The sequence below is a fragment of the Equus caballus genome, chromosome 12 (genome assembly GCF_041296265.1).
Source record: "Equus caballus isolate H_3958 breed thoroughbred chromosome 12, TB-T2T, whole genome shotgun sequence".
In the NCBI taxonomy this organism is placed as follows: Eukaryota; Metazoa; Chordata; class Mammalia; order Perissodactyla; family Equidae; genus Equus; species Equus caballus.
In genome coordinates this window covers 24,640,262-24,657,027 of record NC_091695.1, presented here as the reverse complement: position 1 = coordinate 24,657,027, position 16,766 = coordinate 24,640,262, and the positions used below count along the sequence as shown (strand labels likewise).

At 38.6% G+C, this 16,766-nt stretch overlaps 1 protein-coding gene across 2 annotated transcripts in view; it reads left to right on the top strand.

Annotated features, from left to right (window-relative positions):
* LOC100066417 (fatty acid desaturase 2-like protein FADS2B) overlaps positions 1–16,766 on the top strand; it is a 49,220-nt gene that overhangs the window by 8,845 nt on the left and 23,609 nt on the right. The window contains exon 2 of one of the 2 annotated variants that reach the window (XR_011423642.1): positions 15,548–15,607. The exons of the other annotated variant lie outside the window; for it this stretch is intronic. The gene's annotated coding sequence lies outside the window, so the exon portion shown is untranslated. The remainder of the gene's footprint in view (positions 1–15,547; positions 15,608–16,766) is intronic. 2 annotated transcript variants of the gene reach the window in all.

Genomic DNA, 16,766 nt, shown 5'->3' with positions numbered 1-16,766 from the left:
GAATTAACATTGTTAAAATTTCCATACTTCTTAAAGCAATCCACAGATTCAATGCAATCCCTATCAAAGTTCCAATGTTTTTCACAGAAATAGGACAAAGATTCCTAAAATTTATACGGAACAAAAAAAGACTGCAAATAGCCAATGGTTCCCTGAGAAAAAAGAACAAAGCTGGAGGTATCCCACTCCCTGATTTCCAAATATACTACAAAGCCATAGTCACCAAAACATCATGGTACTAGCATAAAAACAGACACACAGATCAATGGAACAGAATTGAGAGATCAGAAGTAAACCTACACATTCATGGACAGCTGCTTTTTGAGAATGGAGATAGGAGAGTCTCTTCAATAAATGATATTGGGAAAACTGGAGAGAATGAAAGTAGACCATTCCCTTGCACCATGCACAAAAATCAACTCAAAATGGGTTAAAGACTTAAATGCGAGACCCGAAATCATGACACTTCTAGAAGAAAACATAGGCAGCACGCTCTTTGAATCGGTTTTAGCAGCATCTTTTCAAGTACAATGTCTGACTGGGCAAGGGAAACCAAAGAAAAAATGAACAAATGGGATTACATCAAACTAAAAATCTGCACAGCAAAGGAACCCATCAACAAACGAAAAGACAACCTAACAATTGGCAGAAGATATTTGCAAAACATGTACCAGATCAGAAGTTAATATCCAAAATATACAAAGAACAAATACAGCTCAACAACAAAAAAAACGACAACCCAATTGAAAAATAGGCAAAATATATGAGCAGAGATTTCTCCAAAGAAAATATACGGATGGACAACAGGCATATGCAAAGATGCTCAACATCACTAGCTATCAGGGAAATGCAAATCAAAACTACAATGAGGTATCACCTCACTCCAGTCAGAATGGATATAATTAACAAGACAGGAAACAAGGGTTGGGGAGGATGTGGAAAGAAGGGAACCCTTGTTCACGGCTGGTGGGAGTGCAAACTGGTGCAACCACTATGGAAAGCAGTTTGGAGTATCCTCAGAAAATTAAGAATAGATCTACCATATGATCCAGCTATCCCAGTGCTGGATATTTATCCAAAGAACTTGAAAACACAAATGCATAAAGATGCATGCACCATTATGTTCACTGCGGCATTAGTCACAATAGCCAAGACTTGGAAGTAACATAGGTGCCCATCAAGGGATGAATGGATAAAGAATATGTGCTATATATACAGGATGGAATACTACTCTGCCATAATAAATGATGAAATCTGGCCATTTGTGACAACATGGACAGTCCTTGAGGGTATTATGCTGAGTGAAATAAGTCAGAGGGAGAAAGTCAAACACCGTATGATCTCACTCATAAGTAGAAGATAAAAACGACAAAAAATAGCACACATAGCATTGGAGATTGGACTGGTGGTTACCACTGGGGAAGAGGGGAGGGGGGGCAAAAGGGGTGATTAGGGTCACATGTGAGGGGATGCACTATAATTAGTGTTTGCGCGGTGAACATGATGTAATGTATCCAGAATTTGAAATATGATATACATCCGAAAAAATAAAGATTAAAAAAATAATAAAATAAAATAAAATATATTAAAAATATAAAATGATAAGAAAATGCAGTATCTGTGAAGCACAATAAAGTAAAGTTCAGTAAAAAAAAAAAAAAAGAAAAGAAAAAAAGAAAAAGAAAGTCTGGCCCAAGGTCACCTAGCAGCTGAGCTCAGAATCAAAACCTTTATTTTTCTTAAACTCTAGTTTTTCCACTTTTCTTCACTGCTTATCCTCATCACTCTCCCACATCAAAATGGCTAACTTAAAAAAATATTGTAACATTTATTGGATGCCTAGGATAACCTGGATACACTGAAATGCATCACCTCACTTACACATCACCAGGAGGAAGATGGATATTATCACTATGTGACAGATGAGAAAATTAATGTTCAAAGAGGCATATATCACAAAGCCAGCAAGTAATAGTGCAGAGGGATCTCGTCAAGATGGCGGCATAAGCAAACTCTGAACTCATCTCCACCCACGAACACAGCCAGGTTACAAATATTTTTGGAAAAATTACCCTGGATAGAAAACTGAAAACTGGATAAAAAGAAACTCCACAAAAAGGGACAATATATCAGAGAAGAATTGTGAAGAATGATTCAGTAGTACAATCTCTCCATTTCCATGATCACTCTTTTCCAATCCAACATCACCTCTTACCTGGACTATGCAACAGCTCCCTAATTGTCTCTCCACTTAAATTCTTCCCCAACCTCTTTGTACACAGTATCCAGAATGAATGATCTTTCAGTATCTCAATGCAGATCATGTTCCTCAGCTACCTCAAATCTGTTAATGGTGACCAGTTGCACTTCAAATGAAAGGCAAATTTCATCAAGGTTCCAGCAAGATCTTGCATCTGTTACCTCTTTAACTCTTTCCATGCCATTGTACCACTCATTAAACAACTCCAGGCACACAGATGTTCATTTTCAGTTCCTCCAATAAGCTTTTTTTTTTTTCTTTTTGAGGAAGATCAGCCCTGAGCTATCATCTGCTGCCAATCCTCCTCTTTTTACTGAGGAAGCCCGGCCCGCAGCTAACATCTGTGCCCATTTTCCTCTACTTTATATGTGCACCACCTACCACAGCATGGCTTAGCAGGTGGTGCCATGTCTGCAACAGGCATCCGATCCGCCACACCCTGAGCAGCCAAAGCGAAACGTGTGCACCCAACTGCTGCCCCACCAGGCCAGCAATACAACAAGCTTTCTTTTTTTGTTTTTTTAACTGTAGCTCAGGCTTCAGAGAAAGTTTTCTTTGAAGAATAACCAAAAAAATGTGAATTTCGACTCTATATCAAAACGTTGTTAAATAGGCATTATCATTATTACTCATGCTGCACCAAAAAACCCAAAGAAATATGCCATTTTTATTAATCTTATGTTAAAAGTACATTCTCCTACAGGCATTTTGAATTATTGAAGGTGGCTTCACTTTCTCTCCTTTGTATTCTTGTCTTTTCTCCACTGTTTTTTGGTTTGGTTTATTTTTTGGCCCAAAATCAAAGTGACAAAGAGCATTTAATAAGCACTGGTCTGGTGATCCTTTCCTGCCCCACTCCGCCTGTATGACCCATGCTGTCATTTGATCCCCCTTCTGACTTTTGCATAGACAGAGTAGGTTGTCTAGATATCAGAGCTCACATCACATCTCCATTGCATACTAGAACATTGTCTGCATCAACGAGTATTTGAGGAAAACAAGTTATGAGTTCAGCTTCAATCCATATGTATGTGGCCTATCGAGGTATCTGAGATAAGAACCTGCCTTTTAAGAATATTTAGATGGATTTTTTGGGGGAAGAGGGATCAACATATAAGAAATAATAGAACATTTGGCCCAGCATATATTTAACCCCTACTGTAAAAATGTTAAGCCTCAGGAAATAGCCATCAAATACAAAAATCATAACTGGAAGGTAGGAAACTTTGGAGGAGAAGCATGAGTCTTTTTTTTTATATAAATGAGTATTTGTTATATGTCGACTGCTTTTTCACTTTACAAAAGTAATGTAATAACACTTTAAAGCAGTTTCCCTGCTAATCCTTTTGGAGAGAGAAAACAGTTAACAAACATAATAAAACATGTACAATAACCATGATTTCAGAATTCTCAAAGTTTGATAGTTATGATCTTTCTTTTAAAATTCAAGTCTCCTCACTAAGATGCTTATTTTCCTCCTGGGAGATAAGCTCTTGGAAACCTCACACTAAAGGTGAAAGGTGGGTAACTCTGCACATAAAGAGAGGGACCTTCCTGGCAATATGACTTGAGGAGGTAGACAAATAGTGGTGAGATGCATCTCTGAGAAGCTGGAATTCGGGACACTCCAAATTCTGCTGATGTTTGACTCAGCCCACAGCATAAGTATTCTTCTCAGGCCATTTCCTTGACAGAGATCCCCTGTTGGAATAAGGTATCCCATGGATAAATTTAGGGAGTCAGAATGCTCAATTTCTGAATTTTCTCCTTCTGAACTGCTAAGATTTTATTTGCGGTGGGTATAGAAATGGGGTCAGTGTAGATCTTCTAATCTAATTAATCTATTTCAATCATCCTCTTTTATTTTGTCAGTAGGCACAGCTCCTTCAGCATACGTAATTGCTTTTCCAGATTTTCATCTTGCTTTTCATCAGAGGGCTGGGTTGTTTCATTTGCTTCACTCCTCATTCCACCTCTCCTTATCCAGCTGAGCATTGTGATGCCATACGCTTCACCCTTATATATATTTTTTCATTTATTTGTTTATTTTAGGATGTCCATCATAATATATTTCGAATTCTGTGTAGATTACATCATGTTCACCACCCCAAAACTAATTATAGTCCATCCCCTCACATGTGAGCTTAATCACCCCTTTTGCCCTCCCCCTCCCCCCTTCCCCTATGGTAACCACCAATCCAATCTCCAATGCTATGTGTGTGTTTGTCATTGTTTTAATCTTCTACTTATGAGTGAGATCATATGGCATTTGACTTTCTCCCTCTGACTTATTTCATTCAGCATAATACCATCAAGGTCCATCCATGTTGTCACAAATGGACGGATTTTGTCATTTCTTATGGCTGAGTAGTAGTCCATCATGTATGAATACAACATCTTCTTTATCCATTAGTCACTTGATGGACACCTAGGTTGCTTCCATGTCTTGGCTATTGTGTATAATGCTGTAATGAACATAGGGGTGCAAGTATCTTTCTCCCTTTGTGTTTTCAAGTTCTTTGGATACATACCCAGCAGTGGGACAGCTGGATTATATGGTAGATCTATTCTTAATTTTCTGATTATACTCCATACTGCTTTCCATAGTGGTTGCACCAGTTTGAACTTCCACCAGCAGTGAAAAGCGTTCCTGTCTCTCCACATCCTCTCCAAAATTTGTTGTTTCCTGTCCTGTTAATTATAGCCATTCTGACTGGAGTGAGGTGATACCTCATTGTAGTTTTGATTTGCATTTTCGTGATAGCTAATGATGTTGAGCATCTTCTCATATGCCTGTTGGCCATCTGTATATCTTCTTTGGAGAAATCTCTGTTCAGATATTTTGCCCATTTTCTAATTGGATTGTTGGATTCTTTGTTGTTGAGCTGTATTAGTTGATCTGTTGATCTGTGTATCTGTTTTTGTGCCAGTACCATGCTGTTTTGGTGACTATGGCTTTGTAGTATATTTGTAAATAAGGAATGTGATACCACCTGCTTTGTTCTTTTTTCTCAGGAATCCTTTGGCTATTCAGGGTCTTTCGTTGTTCCATATAAATTTTAGGATTCTTTGTTCTATTTTTGTGAAAAGTGTTGTTGGAACTTTGATATTGATTGCGTTGAAGCTATAGATTGCTTTAGGAAGTATGGGCATTTTAACAATGTTAATTCTTCCAGTCCAAGAGCACGGACTATCTTTGCATTCCTTTGTGTCTTCCTTGATTTCTTTCAACAATGTTTTATAGTTTTCAGTGTATAGATCTTTCACCACTTTGGTTAAGTTTATTCCTAGGTATTTAATTCTTTTTGTTGCAATGGTTAAATGGGATTGTATTCTTAATTTCTCTTTCTGTTACTACATCGTTAGTGTATAGAAACACAACGGATTTATGTATGTTGATTTTGTATCCTGCCACTTTACTGCATTCCTTTATTGTTTCCAAAAGTTTTTTTAGTAGAACTTTTAGGGTTTTCTAGATATAAAATCATGCCATCTGCAAAGAGTGAGAGTTTCACTTCTTCTTTTCCAATGTGGATCACTTTTACTTTTTCTTGTCTGATTGCTCTGGCTAGGACTTCCAATACTATGTTAAATAAGAGTGGTGACAGTGGGCATCCTTGTCTGGTTCTTGTACTTAGAGGGATAGCTTTCAGTTTTTCTCCATGGAGAATGATATTAGCTGTGTGTTTGTCATATATGGTCTGTATTATGTTGGGATGTTTTTCTTCTATACCCATTTTATTTAGAGTTTTCATCATAAATGGATACTGTATCTTGTCAAATGCTTTCTCTGCGTCTATTGAGATGATCATGTGATTTTTATTCTTTATTTTCTTACTGGGGTGTATCACGTTGATAGATTTGTGGATGTTGAACCATCCCTGCATCCCTGGAATGAAACCCACTTGATCATGGTGTATTATCTTTTTAATCTATTGTTGTACTCGATTTGCTAGTATTTTTTTGAGGATTTTTGCATCGATGCTCATCAGTGAAATTGGCCTGTAACTTTCTTTTTTTGTGTTGTCCTTGTCTTTTTTTTGGTGTCAGGATAATGTTGGCTTCATCAAATGAGTTAGAAATCCTCCCCTCCTCTTCAATTTTTTGGAAGATTTTGAGAAGGATATGTATTAAGTCTTCTTTGAATGTTTGGTAGAATTCACCAGGGAAGCCATCTGGTCCTGGACTTTTATTTTTCGGGAGGTTTTTGATTGCTGTTTCAATCTCCTTACTGGTGATTGGTCTATTCAAATTCTCTACTTCTTCTTGGTCCAGTTTTGAAAGGTTGCATGTTTCCAAGAATTTATCCATTTCTGCTAGATTATCCAATTTGTTGGCATATAGCTTTTCATACTACTCTCTTATTATCTTTTGTATTTCTGAGATGTCTGTTATAATCTCTCCTCTTACATTTCTTTTTTTATTTATTGGAGCCTTCTCTCTTTTTTTTCTTGGTGAGTCTACCTAAGGGTTTGTCAACTTTGTTTACCTTTTCAAAGAACCAGCTCTTAGTTTCATCAATTTTTCTATTTTTTTTCTTAGTCTCTATTTTGGTTATTTTGCTCTGATTTGTATTATTTGCTTCCTTATGCTGATTTTGGGCTTTGTTTGTTGCTCTTTTTCCAGTACCTTTAGATACACTTTTAGATTATCTACTTGGGATTCTTCTTCTTTGTTGAGGTAGGCCTGAATTGCTATCAACTTCCCTCTTAGAACTGCTTTTGCTGTATCCCACAGATTTTGGCATGTCGTGTTTTCATTTTCATTTGTCTCCAGGAATTTTTTGATTTGCCCTTGTATTTCTTCATTGACTCAATCGTTGTTCAGTAGCATTTTGTTTAATCTACACATTTTTGTGGCTTTTCTGGTTTTCTTCCTGTAGTTGATTTCTAGTTTCATATCTTTGTGGTTCAGAAAAGATGCATGGTATTATTTTGATCTTCTTAACTTTATTGAGACTTGTTTTGTCACCAGCATGTGGTCAGTCCTGGAGAATGTTCCATGGGCATTTGAAAAGAATGTGTATTCTGTGGTTTTCGGATGGAATGTTCTGTATATATCTACTAAGTCCATCTGGTCTAATGTGTCATTTAAGGCCAGTGTTTTCTTATTGATCTTCTGTTTGGATGACGTATCCATTGGTGTAAGTGGAGTGTAATGTCCCCTACTATTATTGTGTTACTGTCTATTTCTCCTTTTATGTCTGTTAATACTTGCTTTATTTATTTAGGTGCTCCTATGTTGGCTGCATAGATATTTACAAGTGTTATATCTTCTTGCTAGATTGTTCTCTTTATGATTATGTAGTGCCCGTCTTTGTCTCTTGTTACAGTTTTTGTTTGAAAGCCTATTTTGTCTGATATGAGTATTGCTACCTAGGCTTTCTTTTCTTTGTCGTTTGCATGGAATATCTTTTTCCATCCTTTCACTTTCGGTTTGTGAGTGTCTTTAGGTCTGAAGTGTGTCTCTTGTATGCAGCATATATATGGGTCTTGTTTTTTTTTATCCAATTGCCCACCCCATTCCTTTTGATTGGAGCATTTAGTCCATTGACATTTAAAGTAGCTATGGATAAATATGTATTTATTGCCATTTTGTTACTTTTTTCCTTGGTGTTTTAGTAGTTCATCTCTGTTCCTTTCTTTTTCTCCTGCTCTCTTCCCTTGTTGTTTGATGGCTATCTTTAGTAATTTGTTTGTTTTCTTTTGTGTTACTTTTTTTCTTGCTTGTTATATGTTTCTGATTTGTGATTACCATGAGGATCCTATTTAATGCGCTATGCATATAACAGTCAATATTGAGTTGATAGACTCTTTAGTTTGTCCTCTTTCTAAAAGCTCTACTTTTTCACTCCCCTCCTCCCACATTATATATTTTTCAAAACATATAGAGTCTCTTGTTTAATGTGTGTCTAGCCATTACACTCTTATCATTGAAATAGGTGATTTTAGTACATTTGTTTTTTAACCTTCGTATTATCTGTACAGGTAGTTGATCTGCTGCCTGTACTCTATTTTTACCTTACAAACAATTTTATTGCCTGTTTTGTTGCTGTTGTTTTTTTGTTTTCTTGATAATTTTTTTATCTCTATTTGTCATCGTTGCTTTCCCACTTAAAAAAGTCCCTTCAGCATTTCTTGTAGAACTGGTTTCTTGGTGATAAACTCCTTTAATTTTGGCTTGTCTGGGAAGCACTTTATCTCTCCTTCCATTCTGAATGGCAACCTTGATGGATAGACTATTCTTGCCTGTAGGTTTTTCCTTGTAGCACTTTAAATATGTCATGCCATTCTCTTCTCACCTGTAGGGTCTCGGCTGAGAAGTCCTCTGATTGTCTTATGGGCTTCCCTTTATATGTCACGTGTCGCCTTTGTCTTGCTGCTTTTAGGATTCTCTCTTTGTCTTTAATTTTTGACAATTTAATTACAATATGTCTTGGTGTGGGCCTCTTTGTGCTTCCTGAACTTGGATGTCTGTTTCCTTCCTCAGGTTAGGAAAATTTTCATCTTATTTCTACAAATAAATTTTCTGTCCCTTTCTCTCTCTATTCTCCTTCTGGGACCCCTATAATCTGAATGTTAGCATGCTTGAGATTGTCCCATAGTTCTCTTAGACTGTGCTCATTCTGTCTCATTCTTTTTTCTCTTTTCTGTTCTGCTTGGGTGATTTCCTCTAGTCTTTCGTCTAGCTTGCTGATCTGTTCTTCTGCTTCCTCTACTCTGCTATTGAGTCCCTCTAGTGAATTTCTCATTTCCAGTCTTGTATTCTTCATTTCTGATTTTTTAAATATCTTCCAGTTCTTTGCTGATGTGCTCACTGTGCTCATCCATTCTTCTCCCCATATCTCTGAGCATCCTCATGATATTTTATTTTAACTATTTGTCAAGCAGGACACTAGTTTCTGTGTCATTTAGCCCTTTTTCTGGGGTTTTGTACTGTTCCCTTGCTTCGAAAGTATTCTTTTGTCTCCTCATTATGCCTGTTTCGCTGTGCTGATTTCTATTTATTACGTGTGTTGGCTATGCCTCCTGATCTTGGAGAATTCGTCTTATGTATGAAATGCCTTACGAGGCCCCACAGTGTGCTTCCCTCTCATTACAAGTCTATAAGAACCAGGAGTGACCCCTTTGTGAGCTCCTTGTGTCCTTCTGCTGTGGCAGGCTTACTCCCACTGCAGGTACCCAGGGAGTCTAATCTTTCCTTCCCTGGCCAGCTGTTTGTAAATCTGGTTTGGGGAGCATCAGCACTGTTGGCTACAAAGTCTATCAGCACACTCCTATTATAATTTTCCTCTTCATTGGTTTGGTACCCAGTGTAGCTCATTGCTAGGCTCAGGGGCTTACAGTTGTGGTAGGCCTCAGGCCTACAAGGCTGTTGTCAGTTCTCTTAGGAGTACAGCTGAGTGGGGCTGACCCTATGCACTGTGGCTCTCAATTGTTTCAGGCTTTGGAAGGTGGGGCTGATCCTTTTTATGGCTATTTGTGAAGCACAGGTCTTCTGCTGCTGATAAACATCACCCCCCACAGGACCACACACACTGTCAGCACAGTCCTGGTCCATGCACACTTCTCAACCCCCTGGAGTGTACCCCAATAACACACTGCAGGGGCCCTCACCTCTCCAACAATGCCCCCCACATTTCACCTGGTCCTCCCACAGGCCCTGCCCCACAGAGGCAGACACCCTTGCCCACCTGTTGAGGATCAAGTCATCCAGTCAATGCAGGCTGAAATGTAACCTGAGAGATTGCTGTTAGGTGGGTCAGCCCCTAGGGCGGGTTGCCTGCCCTGACTGAACTGGATTTAGTCTGTTCTCTAGTGGGTGTGGCAGACCCTCGGCTAACAGCCCAAGGGATGAACCTCAATGGCACCCACAGGGGTCTGCCTCCGCATGCCCTGACCAGCTTAGAACAATGGACCCACCAATGTCTCAATCTCTGGAGAGGTCCCTCCTCTCACCAAGATGTCCCCAAAGCCCACCAAGTGAGTCTCGTTTCACCAAAGGACTATAAGCTGTCTCTCTGTTGATTTTAGTTTGCTGTGATGAGTGAGTTTGTGCATGGGCCCTTTAAGACCCAGGTCTTTTTGGCTTTCAGCCAATAGATTTTATGGAGGTATCTTCATTGCAGTTAATAGCCAGCAAAGCCAGACAGTAAGACCCCGGTCTCAGTTTGGCTGAGTCTGAAGTGTGCTTATAGCAGTATCTCCCCTGCTCCGGACCTCACTCCTCCAGGGAGGGCAGCATACCTTATGGTGGCTCCCACCTGGAAAGCTGTGAAGCTCCGCTGCTCCCAAAGATTTTTTTTTCCTCTCTAGCAGGAATTACTGTCTCTTCTGCCTTCATCAGGAGTGTCCCTTTTTGTGGGGGTTCTTTTTTATCCAGTTTTCAGTTTTAAATCTGGGATAATCTTTCCAAAAATTGTAACTTGGTTGTATTTGTAGGAGAAAGCGAGTTCAACGTCTGCTCACACTGCCATCTTGACAAGATCTCGAAGCATGAGTATTATATCAGAAGACTTATGCTTGTGTTTTCATGCAACAAGATGTGTGAATTAAATCAAGTGTATCTCAGAAACTGTTTGCTCAGCTATAGATGTAACTAACACTTAACTCGAAAGAAGATTAAATGTATGTGAAAGACTTTTCTAAACCTCAAAACGCCATGCTGTGATGATGAGGATGTAGATGATGAAGTGTTTGCTATGGGGCAAGCACTGTGCTAAAAAGTTTGAATACATTATATCAATTACTCCACAACACTATCTATTAATTAGATTCTACTTTAATCTCCATTTTATAGATGACATTTGGAAAAGTCACAAATTTTTCCCAATGTCACATACCCTGTTTAATTGTGGAACTGAAATTTGAAACCAGATCTATCTACCTCCACAGTTGATGCTCAACTCCCATGCTACATTTCCTATCAAAAACTGTTGCTTTTGGGGAATACTTTTATTAAAATGTCCCTGACCCTGGGTTATTGAACCTGAGTACAGACTGGGTTGATAACTTATTCCATATATGACATTGTGGTGAGTCCCAAGCTCTATAGCTCACCTGTTAAAGCATTGAACTCTATGCTCTCTCAGGTTCATTGGCTTTAGGTCATTTGACATTCTATGATCTTTGTTTCAGTTAGGATGCTCTACATAGTTCAATGTGTAATTAGCAATCCAAGACACATTGACTATATGCCGAATGAATAGAGGAAACTATAGATAGCAGTCGGTTAAAGGGGGAATATCTCTAAGGGATATATCAGGTGAATAAGGTTTTTAGGAGAAGATGGGCCTGAACAATTTATCATTTTCCTCCATAGTCACTATATTTACAAAGATTTTGTTTCTGCTTAAACCAATGTTGTGACATAGTGGGGTAAAAGTGGGCAATTACAGCCCCTTCATTTGAGCAGAGGAATCCAGTAAGCCACAGAGAAAGACAGGCAGGGAGAAAAGGTTGGCTGCCTCATAGTTACTGCAGACCACTACAGTGTAGGGACAGCATTTTGCCATCAGCTATGAGTCAGCTAGAAGTTGTAGCCAAATGCTCAAGAGTTCCTTAGAGTTTAGTCTTCTTTCCTTGATGAGGCCTATAGGAACCTTATCCATCCCCTCCATCCTTGCCATTGTGGGCACGTGCTTGTAAGGCAGAGATTCCCTACTAGGGGTGATTTTGTCCCCCAGTGAACAACTGGCAAATATCTAGAGAACCAGCTTGAATATCATGACTTTGTGGGGAAATAAGGAGTGTTTGCTATGAACATCTAGAGGCTAGAGGCCAGGAATGCTGCTGAACATCCTATAATGCTCAAGACAGTCCCATCACCCACCAGCAATAAAGAATTATCTGGCCCAAAATGTCAATAGTGCTTATGTTGAGGAACTCTGATATAAGGGAACAGGAATCACAAGAAAGCAAAATCAGCTGAACTCACTAATGTCAGCTATGAATAGAAGATTCTTACTTTTACTCTCTCCTCCACACTCCAATAACAGAGGGAATAGAGAAGAAAGCCCCTCCAGTTACTAGGCCAACTCAGCCAAGGTTTTAGTCAGGGAGGGAGAAGTTAAATTGAATATGAGTTTGATTTTCTAACAACTTCTTATTTTAAAAGAGTTTAAGACTCACAAGAGATGCAAAAATTGTAGCATAGAGTTCTCATGTACCCCGAAGCTAGCTTGTCCTTCTCCCAGTACTGACATGTTGCATAACCATAGCCCATAGTCCAAACCAGAAAATTGACCATGATGCTATACTCTTAACTCAGGTGCATATATTATTTGGATTTCATCGGTATTTGCTTGTCCTATTATTCTTTGTTTGTTTGTTTTGGTATACAGTTCTATAAAGTTTTATCACATAGCCTCAAGTAACTACCACCAAAATTAGGACACAAAACTGTTCCATCACTACAATGAAACTGTCTCATGTGTTAGTCCTCAATAGTCACATCCTGACTTCTTAATGAGTTTGGTTGAGCCTATGTGAGAAATTAGTACTTTTAATAAAACTAGAAACACCTAGATCTGCTGATTAATGATATGAGTATGTTACCATACACGATAATTTATTTGACCTCCACAATCTATTGCAAAGTGTAAAAAACAATAGTTCCCACGTCATAATTTTTTGGGCAATGTGATAGTATATACGAAACAGTTAACACAATGCTCAGACACAGTGAATATTTAATAAATATTTTCTATTTTTAGGAAAAAATGGCACGTAAGAGGGTGAAATAAAAGATGAGAGAGGTTTGGATACCTGGTGACGAATAATGCATTGATAATAAAAAAGATGTCAGGAGAATGAGCTATTTTAGAATGGGGTTCAATCAGTTTTGAGGCAAATTGAGTATAATTTGCTAACAGCCATCTAGGAGGTATGAGGAAATAAATATTTAGATCTATACTGATCCAATGCTCTAGCTACTAGCCATATGTGGCTATTTACATTTAAATTTGAATTCATGAAATGAAATTAAAAAGTTATTCCCAGCAACCACATTTCAATACTAGCCACATTTCAAGTCCCCAGTAGGCACATGAAACTGGTGCCTACTGTATGGGAAAGCCCAGACGTAGAACATTGCCATCATGGCAGAAAGTTCTATTAGACAGTGCAGATCGATCCTCAGACCATTAATCATCCTTTTAACATACCTGAGCTTTTTTATAATATTATGTATTTTGTGTTTAAAAAACCTTTCCAAGAAGAATTCCATAGGCTTTACCAGATTGCCAACTATGATTTAGAGCCAGAGTAAAAGTTCAAAACTAGAGGCAGACACCTCAAGAAACCTTTGTGGTGAAGTAATGAGAGTCAACACTTTTGCACCTGGAGACAAGGTACATGCGAAGGAGGCAGAATCTTAGGAAATGCTCAAGTGATGGGAGCAGAAGCTGATGAATGATTGGCGAAGGCAAAGTGCCAAGAGAGTCCAATATCCAGAAGCCAGAAGAGGAAAGAGTTGTCTGGTTAACTGGGCCAGATGCTACATGGAGATTAAGAGGGGGAATACTAAGCAGGAGCTCCTGGTTTGAGCAGCTAAGCAGTCATGGTAACCCAGGGGAGAGATTTCTGTGGTTGATGGGAGTAATAGCCAGTCTACATGGAAGTAACAGTGTTCTTAGAAATGGTAGGAGTACTCGAAGACTGTCCTTTCAAGAAGTTGCCAGAGTGAAGGAAAAGAACAGAAGGTAGCTTGAAGATATAGAATGAAACACTTTTTAATGGACTTGTGGTTATCTAGTGACAAAGGAGAAAGAATTGATGGTTGGGGAAATGCCGAGAATGTTGTATGAGCTGTGAGACAGACACAGAGCAAGAGAATAGACTCTGTTATAGACAATGATTCTCCACTTGCCCTTCATGTCTGTGTAAAGGAACCCCCAGACCTGGGGCCATCCCTGGAAGATAGATTAGGCTACTAGGCAAGTGATTGTGTCCCAGTATCTGCTTTGCAGGGCAAATCTTTCATTTAGGAATCTCCATTTCCAATAAGTCTCTTGGTGGGTCTTATTGTTCTTCAAAACTCATCCTAAGGACTCCTCCATCGAGGCTTCCCTGAATTCCCAAAGACAGTTTGGGCCCCTCTCTTTTCTGTGATATCATAACATCCTATAAATGGTTCTCTCACACATTGAACCAAGGCACTTGAGGGTTAGGATTTTGTCTTGTTCTTATCGGTATCTTCAACATCCAGCTTGTAAAAGAACCTTGGCAAATATTTGTTGAATTAATAAACTATGAACATTATGTCTATATATTTCTCCCTTTAGCCTTTCCAAAAGTCTTCTTGAAAAACCTGTTCCATCTTTGCTGAGAGGAACTCCTTTTACTAGCTTAGAATTACTAAGGCCAAAAAGGGAAAAAAATAAGGACTCTTACAACCAACAACCAAATGTAATGATTGACAAATCCCATGCCTCTCAAACAAACTAAGCATGAATATTTAACACTATGCATACTGAATTACCTATGGTCAATTAACAGAGGCTCTTCGAGTCATACAGACCAGCGATCAATTTCCAATTCAGGCCCTGGTTAAAAATCTTAAGTACCAAATAGACCTTCAATTTACTTGTCTCTAAGATGAGAGTGAAAATACCTACGCATCTATTGTGAAGAAGAAGAAAAAATAACAGATGTGAAGGACATAGCCAAGAGTAGAAACTCCATAAATTTTAGCTGAATATATCTGTCATCGTGAGTGCCTAATCCAGAAGATAGCCCTTGTGAATAATGCTACAATGAAGAGAGGGTGGATATATCTTTTTGAATTAGTGTTTTCATGTTCTTTGTATAAATACCCGAAGTACAAGAGCTTAATCATATGGTTTTCCTATTTTTAACTTTTTGAGACTTCTTCATCTTGTTTTCTACAGTGGCTGTACCTGTTTGCATTCCCACCAGCATTGTATGAGAGTCCCCTTTTCTCCACAGCCTCTGCAATACTTGTTAGGTTTTTTTTTCAATAATACTCACTCTTTCTTTCTACAAATGAAGTACCTGAGTGACCAGCTAAAGGTCACTGGCAAACCTGAAACTAGGTCCCAGAACTCTGGTCATTCATTCATGCATGTATTCAGTTATTTAATAAATATTTAGTGAGAATCTAATCCTAGGCCAGACTCTATGAGTACAGTGACAAACCAATCAGGCAAAATTATTACCCACCTGAACCTGATAATATAATTTATTGCTTTATTCTCTAGCCTTTCTCATATATTCCTTGACAAGTTGAAAAGAAAATAATCTTGGGTGTTCATGTTTTCCTCTTTAGGATTAGGTCTCCATTTCTTCACTCTCTGCATGAGACAACGCAGTAGCTGAAAGCACAAGAGTAAGTGATTTTGAGGAGGCTGTAAGAATATGAGGCTATGCTGCCCCCCTTAAATCCTGCTCATGGGAAGACCAGGGTCAATCAATCACCAGCTGTCAGGAGACCAACTGAGTGCTGTGAGCCTCTGCGACTAAAGCAGTCCTTCCTGAATGTCTGCAATGAAACCATGAGATGCTTCAAAGTCAAAGCACCACTAACTCATTGGGATGTTTTTCAAATGATGTTTGTTGAAATGATAAGGTACCTGGGCCTTGATAACAATGGTCCTTTAAATGACTTTTAAGAAAACCAAATAAACAAAATGAAGTGAAGCCCAGGGAGCTGAGAGAATAACTAACAGGGCCAGGCAATCACCTTGTTGAGCAAAATTATAAAAATGTACAATAATAATAATATTAGCTGCCACTTCTTCTGCGTAACTCCGGGTATTTGGTGCTAGCCTAGCTTCTTGCAATATATAACATAATGTACTCATCTCTACAAACTTATGAGTATAGTTTTGTTCATCTTTTTTTGTAGAATAAGAAAGCTGAGGTACAAGGATAATGAGAATCCAGTGCAAGAATACCCAGCTTGGATATTTCTGCTCCAAAGTTTATGTAGTTTACAGTATTGTAAACAGTCTTGCTGCCTCCAAAATAACACAAGTACAAATGTTTTAAAGCAATGGGTAGCTATCATTATAGCCTACTTGGTATCCAAGCAGGGACAGACAGAAAACTAACAATTACACAGTCCCTGCTATGCACAAAGTGCTGTCAATGGTAAAGCCAGTGGAGGGATGTGAAGGTCTTCAGCTATCTCCCTCAATACACACACACACACCAGTGGGTCAGCATTGTGTGATATGACAAAATGACATTATCTCATGATTACATAAGGTGCCAGCCAACTCCTCTGAAGAAATGTTTTCCATGCCTGTGTCGGTGTTGCAATCCAATGTACACATCAAGATAGATGCAGAGATGGCTGATGGCCACTCTGAGTTTATTATAACCAGCATTTCAATATATACATAGCTTACAACTGTTAAACATACACAGATGTTCAGGACAATGTAATTAGTGAATGCCAAGAATTCTTAGTGATTTCTCAAGGAGCCCTCCCTCGGCCTCTGTTTTGATATTATCATGTTATTGCTGTGCTCATATATTTTTAG